The sequence below is a fragment of the Bufo bufo genome, chromosome 2 (genome assembly GCF_905171765.1).
Source record: "Bufo bufo chromosome 2, aBufBuf1.1, whole genome shotgun sequence".
Lineage (NCBI taxonomy): Eukaryota > Metazoa > Chordata > Amphibia > Anura > Bufonidae > Bufo > Bufo bufo.
This window is the reverse complement of record NC_053390.1, coordinates 29,902,561-29,922,948: the sequence shown is the minus strand read 5'-3', so window position 1 is coordinate 29,922,948 and position 20,388 is coordinate 29,902,561. Positions and strand designations below refer to the sequence as shown.

The following is a 20,388-nucleotide window of genomic DNA, read 5'->3' as shown; positions in this document are numbered from 1 at the left end:
GGGTCAGAGATACCGGTGCAAGCACCGAGGGGATGTACGTGGTCAGAAAGTCCAGGGTCAGGGCAGGCAGCGATCAAGCAAGGTCTGTAAATGAAGTCCAAGGTCAGAGGCAGGCGGCAAATAAGCAAAATCTGATAGTTCCAAAAGCAGGGTCTGGTACACAGCAAAGCAGAACTTAAAACCCACCTTCATACTAGGAACTAGACAAGCTAGTGCTCAGGCATCGTCCTGCTGTAGAAGGCGCCTTTAAATACTTCCTGCAATCCAGCCATAGGCTGGTGAGACAGAGGGCGTGTGGAGACACCCACCCATACAAGCCCTAACAACACTACAGGTCTCCAGTAGGAAGTAAACTCAGGCATGGAGGACAGATACAACAGTTAGGTCCCTTTCACACGGGCGAGTATTCCGCGCGGATGCGATGCGTGAGGTGAACGCATTGCACCCGCACGGAATCCTGACCCATTCATTTCTATGGGGCTGTTCACATGAGCGGTGATTTTCACGCATCACTTGTGCGTTGCGTGAAAATCGCAGCATGCTCCTCTTTGTGCGTTTTTCATGTAGCGCAGGCCCCATAGAAGTGAATGGGGTTGCGTGAAAATCGCAAGCATCCGCAAGCAAGTGCGGATGCGGTGCGATTTTCACGCACGGTTGCTAGGAGACGATCGGGATAGAGACCCGATCGATATTATTTCCCCTTATAACATTGTTATAAGGGAAAATAATAGCATTCTGAATACAGAATGCATAGTAAAATAGCGCTGGAGGGGTTAAAAAAATAAAATAAAAATTAAACTCACCTCAATCCACTTGATCGCGCGGCCGGCTTCTCTTCTGTCTTCTTTTTTGCTGTGTGCAGGAACAGGACCTGTGGTGACGTCACTCCGGTCATCACATGGTCCGTCACATGATCTTTTACCATGGTGATGAATCATGTGATGACCGGAGTGACGTCACCACAGGTCCTGTTCCTGCACACAACAAAAAAGAAGACAGAAGAGAAGCCGGGCTGCGCGATCAAGTGGATTGAGGCGAGTTTAATTTTTATTTTATTTTTTTAACCCCTCCAGCGCTAGTTTACTATGCATTCTGTATTCAGAATGCTATTATTTTCCCTTATAACCATGTTATAAGGGAAAGTAATACAATCTACCCAGCACCTAACCCAAACCCGAACTTCTATGAAGAAGTTCGAGTTTGGGTACCAAACATGCCGATTTTTCTCACGCGCGTGCAAAACGCATTACAATGTTTTGCACTCGCTCGGAAAAATCGCACATGTTCCCGCAACGCACCCGCACCTTTTCCTGCAACGCCTGTGTGAAAGAGGCCTAAAGCTGCCAGCACTTGTCAACATGGCAGCAGGAGGGAAAGAGGGAGCCCGTGCCTGCGGGTAGGGGCAGCAGCGCCGGCACGGACCGCTGGGCTAACAGTAACCCCTTCCCCCTTACACCCCCTCTCCTGAGGCCTGGCCCTAGACAAAAAAAATTTTAGAAGAAGAGGGGCATTGATGTTCACTCTATTTTCTGGGAAGCCATGGTGACGGAAAATGCGCTCTATAAATTTCTTGGCCAGTTGGGGAGCAGAAGGGAGTCCAGGCAGAGAAACGAAATGCTCCATTTTAGAGAAGCGGTCTACCACTACCCAAATCACAGAACAACCAGAGGAAGTGGGTAGATCCCTAATAAAGTCCATGGCTATTTGTTGCCAGGGAACCTCAGGAAAAAGAAGCAGAAGGCCAGCTGGATGTTGTTTGGAAGTCTTATTATGTGCACAGGACGGACAAGCAGCGACAAATTCTTGGATGTCTTGTCGCATGGACGGCCACCAGTACCGCTGCGCAATGAACCTGAAGGTCTTTCGCTGACCGGCATGACCCACCACTTTAGATAAATGACCCCATAGTAAGACCTGCTTTCTGAGACTCTGCAACAAAGGTCTTTCCAGAAGGAATTTCGGATAGCTTGACAGGACAGGCCGAGATTTTAGCAGGATCGATTAAATATAGGGGCTCCTCCTCCTGGTCGGTAGAATCAAAGGATGTATAGGTAGATTTGGGAGACGGGAGCAAGCATACCCAGCAGTTGGATTTATAAAAATGTTCTTTAACTATGCTTTTATTCCAGATGTGGTTATAGGGGATTTTATTGCGCACATAAGTGTTCTGTCCAGCAGGAGATCCCCTGATTTAGCTGCGATATACTGATACCACTTGGCATACTCACTCAATGTGTATGGCACTAACGGCGCTACAATATACGATACATTTGATCCACCTGTTGGGTATGGCTATATGTTTTGTTCTCCGCCCCTTGATCATGCTTTTATTGGTGTTTTTAATTGGGTTACATACTTTGTTATTAAGCACATATGCACTTTATTATCTATACATTCATGAATTTTGTATACTATGTAGCATTGCTATTTTTTATTATATTGTTGTATCACCTTATGTATATGATATGATATCGATCACAGTTTTTTATCAGTATATAATATTTTTATTTATATATTGAACAATTATGTCATTAATTGCACATGGCTTTTTTGCATAATGTTCACTGATTTGATTAATTGTTTGACCTACATATATTTCACTTTGCACTTGTGTTCAATGCTTGAGAAAGGCTCTATTGTTGAGCTGAAACGTTGCTTCTTTTTTGCCACATGGGTGAATAAATTTTGTCCAGCCAGAACTTGAATTCCAAGATCCAGAACAGCGTACCTTACCATACGTCTATCAACATTCCAAGTCAGACAACGACCCAGATCCACAGCTTAATACAAAGCGGTTTGTTGACATGCCAAGCCAACATGCTTATTCTGATCATCAGAAAGTCGACTATCAGTCTCCTTGCAGCAAACTAGAGAATACACATCAGAGTGAAACCGGCTACAACTACTTCTCTCCAGAACAGAGAATCAGGAATCTGCCCCTGCTAAGAGAGATGCCCTTCACTTCAGAACGGTATTACACAGACCAGATAAAACCAGAGACTTCCAACAGGTATGGCCGTGCACCAGACATTGACTCTGACAACACAATGCCAGCCGGTTCCAGCGCCAATCAAGCCACAATGGACTTTGCCAGGTTCCTTGTTCGACGTGAACTGGTCACCAAGAACTTGTAAAGTTCAGCGACTGCGCTGAGAACTATAGAGCTTGGTGAGCTTTCTTCCAAAATGCCAGAGACATAGGTCTGTCATGTAGTGAGGAATTGGATCTCCTGGTAAAATGGCTGGGAAGTGAGTCCGCCGAACACGCTAAAAGGATTAGAGACATCAATGTAAATTATCCAGACGTCAGTCTGAAAAGGGTCTGGGATAGACTTGATGAGGTTTATGGCGCAGCAGAGGTCATAGAAAGCGCCTAATTTAAGAGAATCAAGGACTTTTCAAAAATAGCGAACAAAGGCTATTCAAAGCTTAGGGAGTTAAGTGACTTATTAATGGAGCTGAATGTAGCAAAGGCAGAAGGAGATCTGGCGGGATTTCCATTCCTTGACACTGCAAGAGGTGTGAATCCCATAGTTCAGAAGCTCCCATACAACCTGCAAGAGAAGTGGGTCATTTATGGTTCTCGGTATAAACAGACTTACAATGTACCATTTCCTCCATTTAAAGTGTTTGTAGATTTTGTCTCTGAACAAGCAAAAATCAGAAATGATCCTAGCTTTCATTTCATGATGTCATGTGCCACCACCTCAGTCAGTAAACCTCGTAGGGCCACTGTGGAGGTCCACAAAATAAAGGTTTCTTCCATAGGTTCAGTCCATAAAGAGTTCAGCTCCTATCAAGGAGGAGACAAACCCAAGGACCCGAGCAGACAGTGTCCCTTACACAGGAAGCCTCATTCCCTACTTAAGTACAGAACCTTTAGGGGAAAGTCATTGGAAGACCGCAAGACCTTCCTCAAGGGGAACAACATCTGTTTTAAATGCTGCTCTTCAATTTCACACTTCACCAGGGACTGTGAGGTTAGTACAAAGTGTGCCAAATGTGACAGCACAGATCATAACACAGCTCTACACCCTGGGCCACCATCATGGGCTTCATCCAAAACCCAAGAGCATAGCGGGGAGCTTTGGCAGTTACTTCTAAATGTACAGAGGTTTGCAGAGACCTCAAAGGAGGCAGATCCTGCTCTAAAATCTCCCTAGTGAGGGTTTACCCAGCAGGCGACCGAGGCAAAGCCATCAAAGTGTATGCAATTCTAGACGATCAAAGTAATAACTTGTTAAGTTGTTAGCGAAGTCTGCCTTCTTTGATAGCTTCGACATCAGAGGACCTGGTGCCCCCCTACTCTCTAAAAACTTGTGCTGGTACTGTGGAAACAGCCGGAAGGAGGGCAAGCGGCTACATAGTTGAGTCCAGCGATGGTTAAGTGCGTCTGCCTTTACCAACTATACTGGAATGTAACCAGATTCCTGACAACAGGTCGGAGATACCCACGCCAGAAGTAGCAGTGCATCAGCCTCACCTGAAGTGTATAATACACCTGATCCCGAACCTTAATCCTGAGGCTCAGATAGTCTTACTCCTCCGGAGAGATATCCTACAGGTCCATAAGGTTAGACAGCAGATCAATGGACCTCACAACGCTCCATATGCCCAGATACTTGACCTAGGATGGGTCATTGTAGGAGAGGTCTGTTTGGGAGGTGTACGCAAGCCAACAACAGTCAACAGCATGCTTACCAGTACACTTGAGAATGGAAGCCCATCTCTTCTCCAACCATACGAAAATCACTTCTTCATCAAGGAACTGCCTCAAACCACTTTATCACCAGGTACCTTTGCAGGTCCCACCTATGATGACTTAATATGGGTTGGCAATCAAGACCACCTGGGATCCACAGTCTTCCGTAGCTTCTAACAGCCAGAAATTGATGGAAGCCTTTCCTTCTCAGGACCATTCAGATGACTTAAAAGATTTAGGCCTAGGCTGTGACTCACCTCCGATGAAACAGAGCCTTGTCTTACTCTGGAACATAAAAGCTGATACCTTCACCTTCCAGGTTAACAGAGAAGAAAAACCCTTTACTCGCAGAGGAGTACTGTCGGCCATAAGCAGTTTATCTGACCCACTGGGATTTGCAGCTCCTATTATAATCAAAGGGAAAGCTATGTTAAGAGACTTCACCAGAGAAGCGTCAAATTGGGACACTCCCCTTGCCATGAAGGAAAGAGCCACGTGGATAACCTGGAAAAATTCCCTTACAGCTTTATCTGATCTTCACATAGCTCGTCCATATGTTTCCGTACCAACTAACAAGGTTGAGACACAAAAACTTTGTGTTTTCTGCGATGCTTCAATCAAAGCAATTGCGGCTGTAGCTTACTTGAAGACGTTAGATACCAGTGGACAATGCCATGTAGGGTTCGTCATGAGCAGAGCGAAACTAACAGCACTCCATGAACACACAGTACCATGTCTGGAACTATGTGTCATGGTGTTACCGGTGGAGTTAGCCAAACTAATCGCTACAGAAATGGACCTGGAGATTAAAGACTGAGTTCTATACCGATAGCAAGATAGTACTAGGATATATCTGTAATGAAGCTAGACGCTTCTATGTCTACGTCAACAACAGAGGGCTAAGGATCAGAAGATCTACCTCTCCTGAACAATGGAAATATGTACCTACGCATCTCAACCCTGCGGACCAAGCAACTAGATCCGTCGCTGCTGACCGTCTCAAGGATACAATTTAGTTTCCAGGCCCAACCTTTTTGTATAGGCCAACGCCCAACACAGCAGAAATTGCCATGTTCGAACTAGTAGACCCACATGCTGATGTTGAGATACGTCCTCATGTATCTGTTACATACGGAGACTCTGGACCACCACCTGAAATGCCATAGATTCAGTAGGTTCTCTACTTGGAGATCTCGTGTCCGTGCCACCACTTGCCTGACTCACATTGCTCGGACGTACAAAGCAACCTCATCGGCAGATAAAAGTATCTGTAGAGGTTGGCATCATTGTAAAAATGTTTACACAGCTCTCAATCTAGAGCGGTCAAAAAATTTTATTAGCCAAGCTGTACAGCATGAAACCTATGCAACGGAAATCGACTGTGTAGTCAGCCAAAGACCCATGCCCAAAGGTAGTGTTTTAAGGAAACTTGACCCAGTGATCAATGAAGATGGGCTCTTAAGAGTAGGTGGACGCCTTATGGAAGCCAATGTAGGTCTGGCAGAGAAACATCCTATGATAGTTCCTGGACAGCATCATATTGCTACTGCAACATTACCATGACAAAGCACCAAGGTCGTCTTTTCACTGAAGGAGCTCTAAGAGCAGCTGGACTGTGGATAGTTGGAGCTAAAAGATGTGTATGCTGATTCATATTTAAATGTATTACCTGTCGGAAACTTCGTGGTATGTCACAGACACCGAAGATGTCAAGCCTCCTGTATGACTAAGTACGGATCCACCTTTCACCAATATTGGCCTAGACGTGTTTGGTCCTTGGTCTGTGGTCATCCAGCAAACCAGGGGGGGGCCGCGTGCATGGGAAACATTGGGCAATTATGTTCACTTGTTTGTCCATCAGAGCTGTCCATATTGAAGTAATTGAATCTATGGATACTTTCTGTTTCATTAATACTTTCCAACGTTTCATTGCCATTAGAAGACCTGTCAAACACATTCGTTCTGACCGAGGCACAAACTTCGTCGGAGAAGCGAGAGAACTACAACTCTCTTTTAACTTGGACGTTAACAATATAGAAAGATACCTCAGTGAACGAGGATGCACATGGACCTTTAACCCACGACACTCTTCACAAATGGGAGGTGCTTGGGAGAGGATAATAGGCATCACACAAAGAATCCTCGACTCAATCTTCTTACAAGAAGGATCTTTAAAGTTGACTCATGAAAGCTTGACTACCTTCATGGCGGAAGTATCGGCAATCATAAATGCCAAACTGCTAACTCCGATTTCTAGCGATCCTGATGACCCAACAGTTCACACCCCCGCCACACTGCTTACACAAAAGACTGAACAAATTTGTGCTCAACCTGGAGAATTTAATCCCAAAGATCTTTAAAGGAATCGATGGAGACAAGTACAGAGTCTCTCAAACTCGTTCTGGGACAAGTGGAAAAAGCAATAAATTCCCACTCTGCAACCGAGGAGAAAGTGGCAAACCAGCAAGCCTAACCTCCAGGCAGGCGATGTAGTACTAATGAAAGACTGTCACGAAGAAACGAGTGGCCGTTAGGTCTTGTTACTAAGACATTCCCAAGTAAAGACGGAATTATGCGCAAGGTAAAATTTAAAATATGGAGACAGGGAGAGACCAAATTGTTCCTCAGACCAGTAGGGGAACTCGTTCTACTATTTGCACCCAACGAATACAATAGTGATGTCGGCTGACGTCAAGCGGGGGGTGTTCTGTTCTCAGATGCAAATCCAGTTGTGTCTGTGTGTTTATCAGTTTTGACATAAAAATTTACCTGTGTTGTATTTCATCTGCATTATATTGTATGGTAACAGCACCATCTACTGGTGAGTTTAGTGTATTTCATCTAGCCTGTTTTCCTATGCATTATGGGAGTCCCAGGGCATTGTGGGTAGTTCCTGGTTCTTTGTAGTCTTGTGCTTGTATTAGAAGCAGTAGCCATCTTATGTCTGTGTGAGAAGCCACTCTCTCACTGGTTCTTCTGCTCCATGATTTTTTTATACAGCCGGTTTCAAACATAGTTGGTAAGGACACTATCTATGTGACATTTACTGTAGTTTATTATATGTTTCTTGAATTTGATAGCTCATTATTATTGTATTACCTCATGCAGATATTCTTTATTCATGCCATGTACTATGGATATTTATGTTCTAAAATCCTACTGTTTTATTCTGTAGTTTCACCTTTCCTGTCACAGTCTACTAGCAATAAAGAGAAGTTTAAAGCTGTTCTTTTCTCAAGAACACAGGGGGTTTAACTACATGTCAGATTACACACGTGCTAACGTGTATGAGGACAGTATAGACAGTATATATATATATATACACACACACACACACATATACTATATATATATATATACATATATATATACACACACACACACTACAGAGGACAGTATACGGTCTATATATATATATATATATATATATATATATATATAGCAAGTGTTCAGTAGCTGTGAACAGCACAGCACTACTCTAATGGCAGGTGCCAGCGGCTAAAGAAGCAATCCAGGCTTCAAAAACTAATAAATCCAGGAAATCCACGGCACTTCCTTCAGTAAAAACGTAAGTGTTTATTCACCAGAAATACGTTTCGGTTCGCACACTGGAACCTTTTTCAAGCAGTGATGTCACATCACTGCTTGAAAAAGGTTCCAGTGTGCGAACCGAAACGTATTTCTGGTGAATAAACACTTACGTTTTTACTGAAGGAAGTGCCGTGGATTTCCTGGATTTATATATACACTGCTCAAAAAAATAAAGGGAACACAAAAATAACACATCCTAGATCTGAATTAATTAAATATTCTTCTGAAATACTTTGTTCTTTACATAGTTCAATGTGCTGACAACAAAATCACACAAAAATAAAAAAATGGAAATCAAATTTTTCAACCCATGGAGGTCTGGATTTGGAGTCACACTCAAAATTAAAGTGGAAAAACACACTACAGGCTGATCCAACTTTGATGTAATGTCCTTAAAACAAGTCAAAATGAGGCTCAGTAGTGTGTGTGGCCTCCACGTGGCTGTATGACCTCCCTACAATGCCTGTGCATGCTCCTGATGAGGTGGCAGACGGTCTCCTGAGGGATCTCCTCCCAGACCTGGACTAAAGCATCTGCCAACTCCTGGACAGTCTGTGGTGCAATGTGACGTTGGTGGATAGAGCGAGACATGATGTCCCAGATGTGCTCAATTGGATTCAGGCCTGGGGAACGGGCGGACCAGTCCATAGCATCAATGCCTTCATCTTGCAGGAACTGCTGACACACTCCAGCCACATGAGGTCTAGCATTGTCTTGCATTAGGAGGAACCGAGGGCCAACCGCACCAGCATATGGTCTTACAAGGGGTCTGAGGATCTCATCTCGGTACCTAATGGCAATCAGGCTACCTCTGGCGAGCACATGGAGGGCTGTGCGGCCCTCCAAAGAAATGCCACCCCACACCATTACTGACCCCATGCCAAACCGGTCATGCTGGAGGATGTTGCAGGCAGCAGAACGTTCTCCACGACGTCTCCAGACTCTGTCACGTCTGTCACATGTGCTCAGTGTGAACCTGCTTTCATCTGTGAAGAGCACAGGGCGCCAGTGGCGAATTTGCCAATCTTGGTGTTCTCTGGCAAATGCCAAACGTCCTGCACGGTGTTGGGCTGTAAGCACAACCCCCACCTGTGGACGTCGGGCCCTCATGGAGTCTGTTTCTGACCGTTTGAGCAGACACATGCACATTTGTGGCCTGCTGGAGGTCATTTTGCAGGGCTCTGGCAGTGCTCCTCCTGTTCCTCCTTGCACAAAGGCGGAGGTAGCGGTCCTGCTGCTGGGTTGTTGCCCTCCTACGGCCTCCTCCACGTCTCCTGATGTACTGGCCTGTCTCCTGGTAGCGCCTCCATGCCCTGGACACTACGCTGACAGACACAGCAAACCTTCTTACCACAGCTCGCATTGATGTGCCATCCTGGATAAGCTGCACTACCTGAGCCACTTGTGTGGGTTGTAGACTCCGTCTCATGCTACCACTAGAGTGAAAGCACCGCCAGCATTCAAAAGTGACCAAAACATCAGCCAGGAAACATAGGAACTGAGAAGTGGTCTGTGGTTACCACCTGCAGAACCACTCCTTTATTGGGGGTGTCTTGCTAATTGCCTATAATTTCCACCTGTTGTCTATACCATCTGCACAACAGAATGTGAAATTGATTGTCACTCAGTGTTGCTTCCTAAGTGGACAGTTTGATTTCACAGAAGTGTAATTGACTTGGCGTTACATTGTGTTGTTTAAGTGTTCCCTTTATTTTTTTGAGCAGTGTATATATATATATATATACACACTACAGAGGACAATATACTGTATATATACTACAGGGGCCAATTTACTCGATATATATACTACAGAGGACAGTATAATATATATATATATATATATATATATATATAGAAAAATCCAAGGCAGCACACGAATAACGGTGAAAAAAAGTGGTGTTTATTCCCACATGTGCAGACAGCAACGTTTCAGCTCTCTCAATGGAGCCTTTGTCAAGCCATAACAATCAGTGCAAACTCAAATGTTTAAATAGCATACATGATTATTGTGTAAATTACATGATTGTACAGAAAATTACATAATTATACAGGAATAGTCCATAAAAAATTCATCCTGGTTTCTCAAATAGGTGTCACATACTTGTAGTGCATCGACTGCAAAATTCATATTCATTATTAAAATTGAACAGTGTCCCCAACTCACTAAATTGTGGTGTGAATACATAATTCATAATAATTACATTCAGGTGCCTGTGATTATGTGATATTTAAAAACATATAAGGAAACTCACATACTGGAGGAGAGCAGGAATCACACGGCGTCCGGAAATCGCAAACGCGCATGAGCGGAACTTCATCAGTCCCGCGAGACCGTCAATATTGCACAGAATTCAGAGGCCCACAACCAAGATGGCCGCACCTGAGCCGAAGCGATCTGCGCATGTCCATTCCCGACCCAGGGCGGAATCAGCATAGCCGGCGTAGCAGTCATGTGTCCTGTCATAAGGTGTAAACAATCCACCACGTCATGGACTATCCAGCGATCATACGCTGCAAATACTATATTAGGTCATCTCAAAACAGGGGTCCAGCGGTGTATTCCAAAGCAGTGGCATCCACCACCTATATATAATACCGCCTCATCCCAATATTCAACAAGGCATTATACTAACGTCCAAGTGGTTCATACAAACAGATGACAGTCTCTCAGGCCCGCGGTCTGCAACCGAACCTCGATCGGAGACCCCGGGCTTGTGCGGCAGCTGCAGGCATGGATGCCACCAGTCAGGGGCCCCAAGCCACAGCTGTCCCAGAGAGAGATGCATCAGAACAATCATTCACTACACATATCTCATGTCACCGTCCCTGATCCGTATACCTGTCAGTCGGGAAAGGCCACGCCCAAGATCGTCATCAGACCACGCCCCCTCCCTGGTCCCGGGTCTCAGAAATCTGATCATATAAAATATAACATTGTACAAATATATAAACATAATCACTATACAGTAGCCGATCGATCCTGCCTTCATCCAGTATTTCCAGAGATAATCCAATTGTGAAGCTTAGTTTCATATTGATCTAAAAAGTAATAAAGAAACAATGTTATTGTTCACTATTATTAAATGCTTGCACTTAAATACAGCCTTACTCCCGAGGTAAGTAGAATTTCCCAGAACCCCAATACATATAGACCACAAGACAAAACCAAAAGAAAAAAGAAAAAAGGGGGGGGGGGGGGGGAGACAGGACTACACGTCTGAAGAGAAGGGAGCTCTATTGGATTTTTGAGCTGCAGACTCTCAAACCAATGGGGCTCAATGTGGATTTTAGGGTGATTTGATTCTTTTAGTATTGTTTCATTTCCCTATCCTTTTATGTATCGCATGTCATGAATGTGGGTGACCCTTTTCCCCTTCCCCTTCCCCTTCCCCCCTCCCCCCCCCCCCTTTTTTCTTTTTTCTTTTTTCTTTTGGTTTTGTCTTGTGGTCTATATGTATTGGGGTTCTGGGAAATTCTACTTACCTCGGGAGTAAGGCTGTATTTAAGTGCAAGCATTTAATAATAGTGAACAATAACATTGTTTCTTTATTACTTTTTAGATCAATATGAAACTAAGCTTCACAATTGGATTATCTCTGGAAATACTGGATGAAGGCAGGATCGATCGGCTACTGTATAGTGATTATGTTTATATATTTGTACAATGTTATATTTTATATGATCAGATTTCTGAGACCCGGGACCAGGGAGGGGGCGTGGTCTGATGACGATCTTGGGCGTGGCCTTTCCCGACTGACAGGTATACGGATCAGGGACGGTGACATGAGATACGTGTAGTGAATGATTGTTCTGATGCATCTCTCTCTGGGACAGCTGTGGCTTGGGGCCCCTGACTGGTGGCATCCATGCCTGCAGCTGCCGCACAAGCCCGGGGTCTCCGATCGAGGTTCGGTTGCAGACCGCGGGCACGAGAGATTGTCATCTGTTTGTATGAACCACTTGGACGTTAGTATAATGCCTTGTTGAATATTGGGATGAGGCGGTATTATATATAGGTGGTGGATGCCACTGCTTTGGAATACACCGCTGGACCCCTGTTTTGAGATGACCTAATATAGTATTTGCAGCGTATGATCGCTGGATAGTCCATGACGTGGTGGATTGTTTACACCTTATGACAGGACACATGACTGCTACGCCGGCTATGCTGATTCCGCCCTGGGTCGGGAATGGACATGCGCAGATCGCTTCGGCTCAGGTGCGGCCATCTTGGTTGTGGGCCTCTGAATTCTGTGCAATATTGACGGTCTCGCGGGACTGATGAAGTTCCGCTCATGCGCGTTTGCGATTTCCGGACGCCGTGTGATTCCTGCTCTCCTCCAGTATGTGAGTTTCCTTATATGTTTTTAAATATCACATAATCACAGGCACCTGAATGTAATTATTATGAATTATGTATTCACACCACAATTTAGTGAGTTGGGGACACTGTTCAATTTTAATTTTAATAATGAATATGAATTTTGCAGTCGATGCACTACAAGTATGTGACACCTATTTGAGAAACCAGGATGAATTTTTTATGGACTATTCCTGTATAATTATGTAATTTTCTGTACAATCATGTAATTTACACAATAATCATGTATGCTATTTAAACATTTGAGTTTGCACTGATTGTTATGGCTTGACAAAGGCTCCATTGAGAGAGCTGAAACGTTGCTGTCTGCACATGTGGGAATAAACACCACTTTTTTTCACCGTTATTCGTGTGCTGCCTTGGATTTTTCTATATATATATCTTATTGGATCAAGTCCGTGATCTACCCAAGGGATTGCACCTCTGCAAAGTGTGTGCTGCTCATCTTTTTTTCTTTTTTTTCTTTTTTCTATATATATATATATATATATATATATATATACACACACACACACTACAGAGGACAATATACTATATATACACACTACAGAGGACAGTATACTGTATATATACACTACAGAGGATAGTATACTGTATATATATATATATATATATATAATACCGAGGACAATATACAGTATATATACTACAGAGGACAGTATACTGTATACAGTTGGAAGAAAAAGTATCTGAACCTTTTGGAATGATATGGATTTCTGCACAAATTGGTCATAAAATGTGATCCGATCTTCATCTAAGTCACAACAATAGACAATCACAGTCTGCTTAAACTAATAACGCACAAAGAATTAAATGTTGCCATGGTCAGGACTCATCTTGACCGTTCCTCTTTACATAACTGTTTCAGTTCAGCAATATTCTTGGGATGTCTAGTGTGAATTGCTTTCTTGAGGTCATGCCACAGCATCTCAATCAGGTTAAGGTCAGGACTCTGACTGGGCCACTCCAGAAGCTGTATTTTCTTCTGTTTAAGACATTCTGTTGTTGATTTACTTCTATGCTTTGGGTCGTTGTCCTGTTGCAACTCCCTTCTTCTGTTGAGCTTCAGCTGGTGGACAGATGGCCTTAAGTTCTCCTGCAAAATGTCTTGATAAACTTGGGAATTCATTTTTCCTTCGATGATAGCAATCCATCCAGACCCTGACGCAGCAAAGCAGCCCCAAACCACGAGGCCCCCACCACCATACTTCACAGTTGGTATGAGGTTTTGATGTTGGTGTGCTGTGCCTCTTTTTCTCCACACATAGTGTTGTGTGTTTCTTCCAAACAACTCAACTTTGGTTTCATCTGTCCGCAGAATATTTTGCCAGTACTGCTGTGGAACATCCAGGTGCTCTTGTGCAAACTATAAACGTGCAGCAATGTTTTTTTTGGACAGCAGTGGCATCCTCTGTGGTATCCTCCCATGAAATCCATTCTTGTTTAGAGTTTTTTACGTATCGTAGATTCGCTAACAAGGATGTTAGCATATGCCAGAGACTTTTGTTAGTCTTTTGCTGACACTCTAGGATTCTTCGTCACCTCATTGAGCAGTCTGCGCTGTGCTGTTGCAGTCATCTTTACAGGACGGCCACTCATAGGGACAGTAGCAGCAGTGCTGAACTTTCTCCATTTATAGACAATTTGTCTTACCGTGGACTGATGAACAGCAAGACTTTTGGAGATACTTTTATAACCCTTTCCAGCTATATGCAAGTCAACAATTCTTAATCGTAGGTCTTTTAATCAGCTCTTTTGTGCGAGGCATCATTCACATCAGGCAATGCTTCTTGTGAAAAGAAAACTCAGAACTGGTGTGTGTTTTTTTATAGGGCAGCTGTAACCAACACCTCCAATCTCATCTCATTGATTGGACTCCAGTTGGCTGACAGCTCACTCCAGTTAGCTCTTGGAGATGTCATTAGTCTAGGGGTTCACATATTTTTTCCACCTGCACTGTGAATGTTTAAATAGTGTGTTAAATAAAAGCAGACTGTGATTGTCTATTGTTGTGACTTAGATGAAGATCAGATCACATTTTATGACCAATTTGTGTAGAAATCCATATCATTCCAAAGGGTTAACATACTTTTTCATGCAACTGTATATACTACAGAAGACAGTATACTGTATATATACTACAGAGGACAGTATACTTGCTACAGATTGATCTGGCTATGTTGGAGGTTTGGGCAGAGAAGTGGCAGATGAGGTTTAACATTTACAAATGTTAGGTTATGCACATGGGAAGGAATAATGCAAGTCACCCGTACATACTAAATGGTAAAACACTGGGTAACACTGACATGGAAAAGGACTTAGGAATTTTAGTAGACAGCACACAAAGCTGTAGAAACAAATGTCAGGCATCTGCTGCTAAGGCCAATGAGATAATGAGTTGCATCAAAAGAGGCATAGATGGCCGTGATAAGAACATAGTCCTACCACTTTACAAATCACTAGTCAGACCACACATGGAGGACTGTGTACAGTTCTGGGCTCCTGTGAACAAGGCAAACATAGCAAAGCTAGAGAGGGTTCAGAGGAGGGCAACTAAAGTAATATCTGGAATGGGTGGACTACAGGACCCAGAAATACTATCAAAATTAGGATTGTTTAAAGAGGCTCTGACAGCATGATCAATGCTATTAAACCAGATACTGCCTGGTGGGGCTCATAATGCTGATTAAAACTATACCTTTCTTTTGTCTGTTTGTCTAAATAGCTGCAGAGATATCTGTTCATATGCAATCAGTAGGTTTGAGCACCAGGGGACAGGATTTAACTTGGAGCACTGCTTCGTAACAACCCCTGTGCTATGCAGACTCTACCCTCCCCTTGATTGACAGAACTAGACATCAGTATGCTAAGGGCAGAGCCGTGTCCTGGCATCTACATATCATATATACTACTAACCTTACCACACTGAGATCTGCTCAGAAAGCTCATCTACATATCACTGCTTTATTTACAGACAATATATATGATTATAAAGAAACCAGCAATATTTATTTATTCTCAATATGATAAGGATATAGACATTTATTATGAGTAAAATGAGGGGAAAAATTGTCTGAAGAAAAATCGGAAAATCTCTCCCAAGATTCAATCCAAGGATCTCTACATGCTAAAATCAGGACGGCCCATCCCCACCCACACCACGCCAACATTTTTTTAGACCTGGTGTGAGTAGGGAAAAAAAAAATCACAGATTGCGGTGAAAATAACCTTTGTGCCGCAATCTGCGTGTGCCACAATTATGACATATTTCTGATCGTAAATTACCCTCATGGTACATAGTGTATATGATATGTAGATGCTAGGAGATAGCTCTGCCCTCCGCATGCTGATATCTAGCCCTGTCGATAAAGAGGAGGGGAAGTGTGCAAAGCAAAGGGAATGTGACAAAGCAGTGCTCCAAGGACTCAGCCCTGCCTTCTGGTGCTCAAAGTTGCTAATTTGCATATAAATAGAAAAACGCTGACATTTTATCTTATCTACGTTTAGCATACAGACAAAAGAAAAGTATTGTTTTATTCAGCATGATGGCCCTTACCAGGCAGTGTGCCTGGTATAATAGGGTTAATCATGCTAACAAAACCTCTTAAACCCGTAGGATACCAGCCCTGTACATGTAAGGCACTGGAAACTGGGACAGAAATCCCAGCGCCATACAGCTACGGTGATCCGATCAGCCTTCTGGTGCTCAAAGTTGCTAATTTGCATATAAATAGAAAAACGCTGACATTTTATCTTATCTACGTTTAGCATACAGACAAAAGAAAAGTATTGTTTTATTCAGCATGATGGCCCTTACCAGGCAGTGTGCCTGGTATAATAGGGTTAATCATGCTAACAAAACCTCTTAAACCCGTAGGATACCAGCCCTGTACATGTAAGGCACTGGAAACTGGGACAGAAATCCCAGCGCCATACAGCTACGGTGATCCGATCAGCTGCAGGAGTTAGGTAGTCACGGATAGACGGACCCCTGCTTTATGCACCGGCATCGGTGAAAACACAGATGCCGGCACCTTAACCCTTCCTTAGGCATCGTGGCTGCCTTCCGTGAGAGCCTGTGAGATTCAGCCCCCTGGATATCACAGGCAGGAAGCTGTAAGTGTAAAAATAGTAATATAGACAAACTGCTCACTCCCTTCACAATTCTGGAGTGGGTGCTCTAGTCTCAAATTGATCCACTCAAATCAACAAAGCTGTAAGTGTATTACAGTGAGTAATACACTTACAGCCAATGCATTACAATACAGAAGTATTGTAATGCATTGTAAAGGAGATCAGACCCCCAAAAGTTGAAGTCCCAGAGTGGGACAAAAAATAAGGTGAAAAAGAAGTTAAAAAACTGGCATTAGGCTGGGGGTACTGTTTACACCATGGTGTAAAGAGGACCCCCAGCCTAATGCTATATTGATACAGGATCCCCAAGGTCTTGGAGCGCTCCAAGTATTCATTTGATGCATCACTCTCTGCTACTTACAGCTGTGTGAAACGAACTGACACCTTCGGACTTTGCAGCTATTCCACACTCTGAAAGATTCAAACACTGCCGCCTCTGTGAGCACGTGGGACGCCGCGGCCACAGAGACAAACAAATATTAGCCTGCAGTTACAGAGTGGAAGTACCAAGCCGCCTATACTATAATCTACAATCAGGGCCAACTAATCGTGAGTAGCAGTTATAATATATTAACCTCTAGGTGAACTAAGTGGCCTGTCCATTTGACTGTGATCATGAGACCGTAGAACGGCATCTATATTTAAGGAGTACGGCAGGCCACAATTCCTGATATACTGATACAATTGCAAAATATCAGAAAGGAAGATATACAGCAATCTATTTAGAAGCAATTAACCGCAACATATTGAAACCTTAACAAAGCTGGATAAGTCGGTTGAATGAATTAACCCTCGCTACACTATAGTGCAGTTTTTTATCACAGCTTTTTTTTTTTTTATCACTGCTTTTTGATTAGTGCTGTTTTTCTGAAGGAACTATTTCTCAACAACAGCACTGCTGGATCAAAATTACAATACTGTTGGGTACAACAATGTCCAATATAATATAGTTCACCTCAGGTGACACATTGCCGCAAAACGGTGGACTATTAATCTCTTCATTTGACTATTGTGGTGACTGAATTTAAGAACCTTTTTGAATATATGGTTCCGCCTTGAAGATTCTAATATTGGTGGATCGAATGTTATTGCCCATTGTGGCGTAGTGTGTCTAAATGTAGATTCTCTGGGCACTGCTCACCATAGAAATATACTTCCATTGTGCTTTTCCTACTACATATGTACTTTATAGCTCTTCTCACCATTTATTATATTTATTACATATTTCAATGAGTGTAAATTCACTTTAGATATTTTGCTTATAGGTCACGTTTCGATTATTGATTTTTATAATATATTTTTGAAATGGTAGTGTGAATCACACACTCTCACCTACAAATATTTTATATATATTATTTGTGCATCTTGTTATATAATATTTGTGCATTTTGATATTTTTACAGATAGTTTACAGATCACATCAAACATCACGTTAGGATTGGATTTTTATTATAGTTATTAAATAAGAAGATATTCTGTCGACACATTGTTCAGCTATCAAGTGTATTTATATAACCCTTTTTAATTTATGTACAATAAATATTGAGTACTTATCCAAACAAGTCCTGATATATATGCGATATTCCATATGAGGTGTGCACAACCAATCCATTAATTTATACTGATACCATTTGTAGACGATCCGGAAGCAGATCTGTCTCACAAATGCATTGCAATACCGTATTTAACTTTTTGGCAAAACTGGATCCGTTTTTCCGGAACACTTGGGGCCGGATCCGGCATTAATGCATTTAAATGTATAATAATGCCGGATACGGAATTTTGGAAGGAGAAAAAACCGCAGCATGCTGCGGTATTTTCTCCATCCAAAAACTGTACAGTAACTGAACTGAAGACATCCTGATGCATACTGAACGGATTGCTCTACATTCAGAATGCATTAGGATAAAACTGATCATTTTTTTCTGGAATTGAGGATGGAACTCAATACCGGAAAAGTTTAACGTAAGTGTGAAAGTACCCTAAAATGGTTTATTTTCATCTGATAAGTTTTAGAATTTGATTCCCTTACAAAACATTTTTCCCATATAATTATTATTTATTATTAAAGCGCCATTCATCCCATAGCGCTGTACATATAAAAAGGGGTATACATACATAATACAGACAATTGCACTAAGCATAAACAAGACGAGTTGCAAACTGGTACAGAAGGAGAGAGAGCCCTGCCCATGAGGGCTTACAATCTACATGGAATGGGAGAAGGACACAGTAGGTGAGGGTAAGGTTGGTCATGGCGGTATAGAGGCCGCAGGTTCACTGGTTGTAGGCTTGTCTGTAGAGGTGGGTTTTTAGGTTTCTTTTAAAGTATTCCACATTAGGTGAGAGTCTGATATGTTGAGGTAGCAAGTTCCAGAGTGTGGGGGATGCATGGGAGAAATCTTGAAGGCGATTGTGGGAAGAGGTGATAAGAGGAGAGGAGGAGGTCTTGTGAGGATCGGAGATTGCATGTGGGGATGTGTCGGGAAAGTAGCTCAGAGATGTAGGGAGGGGACAGGTTGTGGACGACCTTGTATGTATTTGTTAGTATTTTGAACTGAATTCACTGGGCAGTGGGGAGTCAGTGAAGAGATTGGCAGAGGGGAGAGGCAGAGGAGTAACATGGTGAGAGGTGGATTAGTCGGGCAGCAGAGTTAAGGATAGATTGGAGGGGCGCGAGAGTTTTAGATGGAAGACCACAGAGGAGAATGTTGCAGTAGTCTAGGTGGGAGATGATGAGGGCATGTACAAACATTTTTGCAGATTCAAAGTTAAGGAAAGCGCGGATGCGGGAGATCTTTTTTGAGTTGGAGGCAGCAGGTGGTGGAAAGGGCTTGGATGTGCGGTTGGAAGGAGAGGGCAGAATCCAAGGTCACTCCAAGGCAGCAGATTTGTTTGACCGGGGAGAGTGTGCAGCCATTGATCGTGATAGATAGGTCTGTTGGAGTGGTTGAGCAAGATGGGCGAAATACGATGAATTCTGTTTTATCCATGTTAAGTTTTAAGGAAGTGAGAGTAGAAGAAGGATGATACAGAAGATAGACATTGTGGGATTCTGGATAATAAGGTGGTGATGTCTGGACCCGAGAGGTAGATTGTGTGTCGTCAGCATAAGATTGATACTGAAAGCCATGGGACTCTATGAGATGTCCCAGGCCAAAAGCGTAAATAGAGAAGAGCAGGGGTCCTAGGACAGAGCCTTGCGGGACACCAACAAAGAGGGAATGAGGCGAGGAGGTGCTGTGAGAGTGGGAGACGCTAAACGTCCGGTATGTGTGGTATGATGTGATCCAGGAGAGGGCCAGGTCAGTGATGCCAAGAGATGAGAGAGTTTGCAACAGAAGGGAGTGGTCGACAGTGTCAAAGAAAGAGAACAGGTCAAGGAGAAGGAGTACAGAGTAATGTTTTTTGGTTTTGGCTGTTAGTAGGTCATTGGTGACTTTGGTAAGGGCAGTCTCAGTCGAGTGGTGGGAGCAGGAGGAGAGGTGAGAGGACAGTTTCGAATGGACATGTTGTTCAAGTAGCTTTGAGGCATACGGAAGAAGTGACATCAAATCAGCTTCTCTCCTGTGTGACTTGTC

The 20,388-nt window shown here is 43.1% G+C and overlaps 1 protein-coding gene across 1 annotated transcript in view; it reads right to left on the bottom strand.

The window, feature by feature from the left end:
- The window catches only part of LOC120992083 (zinc finger protein 585A-like), an 81,367-nt gene that overhangs the window by 41,761 nt on the left and 19,218 nt on the right, over positions 1–20,388 (bottom strand). The gene's annotated exons all lie outside the window — the stretch shown is intronic.